This window comes from Rhopilema esculentum, unplaced genomic scaffold (genome assembly GCF_057945365.1).
Source record: "Rhopilema esculentum isolate cy_ngs unplaced genomic scaffold, ASM5794536v1 HiC_scaffold_36, whole genome shotgun sequence".
Lineage (NCBI taxonomy): Eukaryota > Metazoa > Cnidaria > Scyphozoa > Rhizostomeae > Rhizostomatidae > Rhopilema > Rhopilema esculentum.
The window spans coordinates 22,350-28,349 of record NW_028300847.1 but is presented as its reverse complement, the minus strand read 5'-3'; positions in this window follow the sequence as shown (position 1 = coordinate 28,349).

The window sequence follows — 6,000 nt, the reverse complement described above, 5'->3', positions numbered from 1 at the left end:
GTGGATGGTTCAGAACTATCCGTGGACGGTTACCAACTATCCATGGACGGTTTCAAACTATCAGTGGATGGTTGCAAACTATCCGTGGACGGTTGCCAACTATCCGTGGACGGTTGCAAACTATCCGTGGACGGTTACAAACTATCCGTGGACGATTACCAACTATCCGTGGACGGTTGCCAACTATCCGTGGACGGTTACAAACTATCCGTGGACGGTTACAAACTATCTGTGGACGGTTACCAACTATCCGTGGACGGTTACAAACTATCAGTGGACGGTTACAAACTATCCGTGGACGGTTGCCAACTATTTGTGGATGGTTGCAAACTATCCGTTGACGGTTACAAACTATCCGTGGACGGTTACCAACTATCTGTGTACGGTTGCCAACTATCCGTGGACGGTTGCAAACTATCCGTGGACGGTTGCAAACTATCCGTGGACGGTTACCAACTATCCGTGGATGGTTCAGAACTATCCGTGGACGGTTACCAACTATACATGGACGGTTACAAACTATCAGTGGACGGTTGCAAACTATCCGTGGACGGTTGCAAAATATCCGTGGACGGTTACAAACTATCCGTGGACGGTTACCTACTATCCGTGGACGGTTACCAACTATCCGTGGATGGTTCAAAACTATCCGTGGCAGTTACCAACTATCCGTGGACGGTTACAAACTATCAGTGGACGGTTGCAAACTATCCGTGGACGGTTACAAACTATCCGTGGACGGTTACCTACTATCCGTGGACGGTTACCAACTATCCGTGGATGGTTCAGAACTATCCGTGGCAGTTACCAACTATCCGTGGACGGTTACCAACTATCTGTGGACGGTTGCAAACTATCCGTGGACAGTTACAAATTATCCGTGGACGGTTACCAACTATCCGTGGATGGTTCAGAACTATCAGTGGACGGTTACCAACTATCCATGGACGGTTTCAAACTATCAGTGGATGGTTGCAAACTATCCGTGGACGGTTGCCAACTATCCGTGGACGGTTGCAAACTATCCGTGGACGGTTACAAACTATCCGTGGACGATTACCAACTATCCGTGGACAGTTGCCAACTATCCGTGGACGGTTACAAACTATCCGTGGACGGTTACAAACTATCTGTGGACAGTTACCAACTATCCGTGGACGGTTACAAACTATCAGTGGACGGTTACAAACTATCCGTGGACGGTTGCCAACTATTTGTGGATGGTTGCAAACTATCCGTTGACGGTTACAAACTATCCGTGGACGGTTACCAACTATCTGTGTACGGTTGCCAACTATCCGTGGACGGTTGCAAACTATCCGTGGACGGTTGCAAACTATCCGTGGACGGTTACCAACTATCCGTGGATGGTTCAGAACTATCCGTGGACGGTTACCAACGATCCATGGACGGTTACAAACTATCAGTGGACGGTTGCAAACTATCCGTGGACGGTTGCAAACTATCCGTGGACGGTTACAAACTATCCGTGGACGGTTACCTACTATCCGTGGACGGTTACCAACTATCCGTGGATGGTTCAAAACTATCCGTGGCAGTTACCAACTATCCGTGGACGGTTACAAACTATCAGTGGACGGTTGCAAACTATCCGTGGACGGTTGCCAACTATCTGTGGACGGTTGCAAACTATCCGTGGACGGTTACAAACTATCCGTGGATGGTTACCAACTATCCGTGGATGGTTCAGAACTATCCATGGAGGGTTACCAACTATCCATGGACGGTTACAAACTATCAGTGGACGGTTGCCAACTATCCGTGGATGGTTGCAAACTATCCGTGGACGGTTAAAAAACTATCCGTGGACGGGTACCAACTATCCGTGGACGGTTACAAACTATCCGTGGACGGTAACAAACTATCCGTGGAAAGTTACCAACTATCCGTTGACGGTTACCAACTATCCGCGGATGATTGCAAACTATCCGTGGACGGTTACAGACTATCCGTGGATGGTTACCAACTATCCGTGGATGGTTCAGAACTATCCGTGGAGGGTTACCAACTATCCATGGACGGTTACAAACTATCAGTGGACGGTTGCCAACTATCCGTGGATGGTTGCAAACTATCCGTGGACGGTTTACCAACTATCCGTGGACGGTTACCAACTATCCGTGGATGGTTCAGAACTATCTGTGGACGGTTACCAACTATCCGTGGACGGTTACAAACTATCCGTGGACGGTTGCAAACTATCCGTGGAGGGTTCAGAACTATCCATGGACGGTTACCAACTATCCGTGGACGCTTGTAAACTATCCGTGGACGGTTACAAACTATCCGTGGACGGTTGCAAACTATCCGTGGACGGTTACCAACTATTCGTGGACGGTTGCAAACTATCCGTGGATGGTTCAGAACTATCTGTAGAGGGTTACAAACTATCCGTAGATGGTTGCAAACTATCTGTGGATGGTTACAAACTATTCGTGGACGGTTGCAAACTATCCGTGGATGGTTCAGAACTATCTGTGGACGGTTACCAACTATCCTTGGACGGTGGCAAACTATCCGTGGACGGTTACAAACTATCCGTGGATGGTTCAGAACTATCCGTGGACGGTTACAAACTATCCATGGACGGCAGCAAACTATCCGTGGACGGTTGCAAACTATCCGTGGACGGTTGCAAACTATCCGTGGACGGTTACAAACTATCCGTGGACGGTTACCAACTATCAGTGGACGGTCGCAAACTATCCGTGGATGGTTCAGAACTGTCTGTGGACAGTTACCAATTATCTTTGGACGGTTGCAAACTATCCTTGAACGGTTACAAACTATCCGTGGACGGTTGCAAACTATCCGTGGACAGTTGCAAACTATCCGTGGACGGTTACAAACTATCCGTGGACGGTTACAAACTATTTGTAGACGGTTGAAAAACTATCCGTGGACGGTTACCAACTATGCGTGGACAGTTGCCAACTATTCGTGGACGGTTGCAAACTATCCGTGGACGGTTACCAACTATCCGTGGAAGGTTCAGAACTATCCGTGGACGGTTGCAAACTATCTGTGGACGGTTACAAACTATCCGTAGACGGTTACAAACTATCCGTGGACGGTTACCAACTATCCGTGGACGGTTGCCAACTATCGGTGGACGGTTGCCAACTATCCGTGGACGGTTGCAAACTATCCGTGGACGGTTACCAACTATCCGTGGACGGTTACCAACTATCTGTGGACGGTTGCAAACTATCCGTGGACAGTTACAAATTATCCGTGGACGGTTACCAACTATCCGTGGATGGTTCAGAACTATCCGTGGACGGTTACCAACTATCCATGGACGGTTTCAAACTATCAGTGGATGGTTGCAAACTATCCGTGGACGGTTGCCAACTATCCGTGGACGGTTGCAAACTATCCGTGGACGGTTACAAACTATCCGTGGACGATTACCAACTATCCGTGGACGGTTGCCAACTATCCGTGGACGGTTACAAACTATCCGTGGACGGTTACAAACTATCTGTGGACGGTTACCAACTATCCGTGGACGGTTACAAACTATCAGTGGACGGTTGCAAACTATCCGTGGACGGTTGCCAACTATTTGTGGATGGTTGCAAACTATCCGTTGACGGTTACAAACTATCCGTGGACGGTAACCAACTATCTGTGTACGGTTGCCAACTATCCGTGGACGGTTGCAAACTATCCGTGGACGGTTGCAAACTATCCGTGGACGGTTACCAACTATCCGTGGATGGTCCAGAACTATCCGTGGACGGTTACCAACTATCCATGGACGGTTACAAACTATCAGTGGACGGTTGCAAACTATCCGTGGACGGTTGCAAACTATCCGTGGACGGTTACAAACTAACCGTGGACGGTTACCTACTATCCGTGGACGGTTACCAACTATCTGTGGATGGTTCAGAACTATCCGTGGCAGTTACCAACTATCCGTGGACGGTTACAAACTATCAGTGGACGGTTGCAAACTATCCGTGGACGGTTGCCAACTATCTGTGGACGGTTGCAAACTATCCGTGGACGGTTACAAACTATCCCTGGATGGTTACCAACTATCCGTGGATGGTTCAGAACTATCCGTGGAGGGTTACCAACTATCCATGGACGGTTACAAACTATCAGTGGACGGTTGCCAACTATCCGTGGACGGTTACCAACTATCCGTGGACGGTTACCAACTATCTGTGGACGGTTGCAAACTATCCGTGGACAGTTACAAATTATCCGTGGACGGTTACCAACTATTCGTGGATGGTTCAGAACTATCCGTGGACGGTTACCAACTATCCATGGACGGTTTCAAACTATCAGTGGATGGTTGCAAACTATCCGTGGACGGTTGCCAACTATCCGTGGACGGTTGCAAACTATCCGTGGACGGTTACAAACTATCCGTGGACGATTACCAACTATCCGTGGACGGTTGCCAACTATCCGTGGACGGTTACAAACTATCCGTGGACGGTTACAAACTATCTGTGGACGGTTACCAACTATCCGTGGACGGTTACAAACTATCAGTGGACGGTTACAAACTATCCGTGGACGGTTGCCAACTATTTGTGGATGGTTGCAAACTATCCGTTGACGGTTACAAACTATCCGTGGACGGTTACCAACTATCTGTGTACGGTTGCCAACTATCCGTGGACGGTTGCAAACTATCCGTGGACGGTTGCAAACTATCCGTGGACGGTTACCAACTATCCGTGGATGGTTCAGAACTATCCGTGGACGGTTACCAACTATACATGGACGGTTACAAACTATCAGTGGACGGTTGCAAACTATCCGTGGACGGTTGCAAAATATCCGTGGACGGTTACAAACTATCCGTGGACGGTTACCTACTATCCGTGGACGGTTACCAACTATCCGTGGATGGTTCAAAACTATCCGTGGCAGTTACCAACTATCCGTGGACGGTTACAAACTATCAGTGGACGGTTGCAAACTATCCGTGGACGGTTACAAACTATCCGTGGACGGTTACCTACTATCCGTGGACGGTTACCAACTATCCGTGGATGGTTCAGAACTATCCGTGGCAGTTACCAACTATCCGTGGACGGTTACAAACTATCAGTGGACGGTTGCAAACTATCCGTGGACGGTTGCCAACTATCTGTGGACGGTTGCAAACTATCCGTGGACGGTTACAAACTATCCGTGGATGGTTACCAACTATCCGTGGATGGTTCAGAACTATCCGTGGAGGGTTACCAACTATCAATGGACGGTTACAAACTATCAGTGGACGGTTGCCAACTATCCGTGGACGGTTACCAACTATCCGTGGACGGTTACCAACTATCTGTGGACGGTTGCAAACTATCCGTGGACAGTTACAAATTATCCGTGGACGGTTACCAACTATCCGTGGATGGTTCAGAACTATCCGTGGACGGTTACCAACTATCCATGGACGGTTTCAAACTATCAGTGGATGGTTGCAAACTATCCGTGGACGGTTGCCAACTATCCGTGGACGGTTGCAAACTATCCGTGGACGGTTACAAACTATCCGTGGACGATTACCAACTATCCGTGGACAGTTGCCAACTATCTGTGGACGGTTACAAACTATCCGTGGACGGTTACAAACTATCTGTGGACAGTTACCAACTATCCGTGGACGGTTACAAACTATCAGTGGACGGTTACAAACTATCCGTGGACGGTTGCCAACTATTTGTGGATGGTTGCAAACTATCCGTTGACGGTTACAAACTATCCGTGGACGGTTACCAACTATCTGTGTACGGTTGCCAACTATCCGTGGACGGTTGCAAACTATCCGTGGACGGTTACAAACTATCCGTGGACGATTACCAACTATCCGTGGACAGTTGCCAACTATCTGTGGACGGTTACAAACTATCCGTGGACGGTTACAAACTATCTGTGGACAGTTACCAACTATCCGTGGACGGTTACAAACTATCAGTGGACGGTTACAAACTATCCGTGGACGGTTGCCAACTA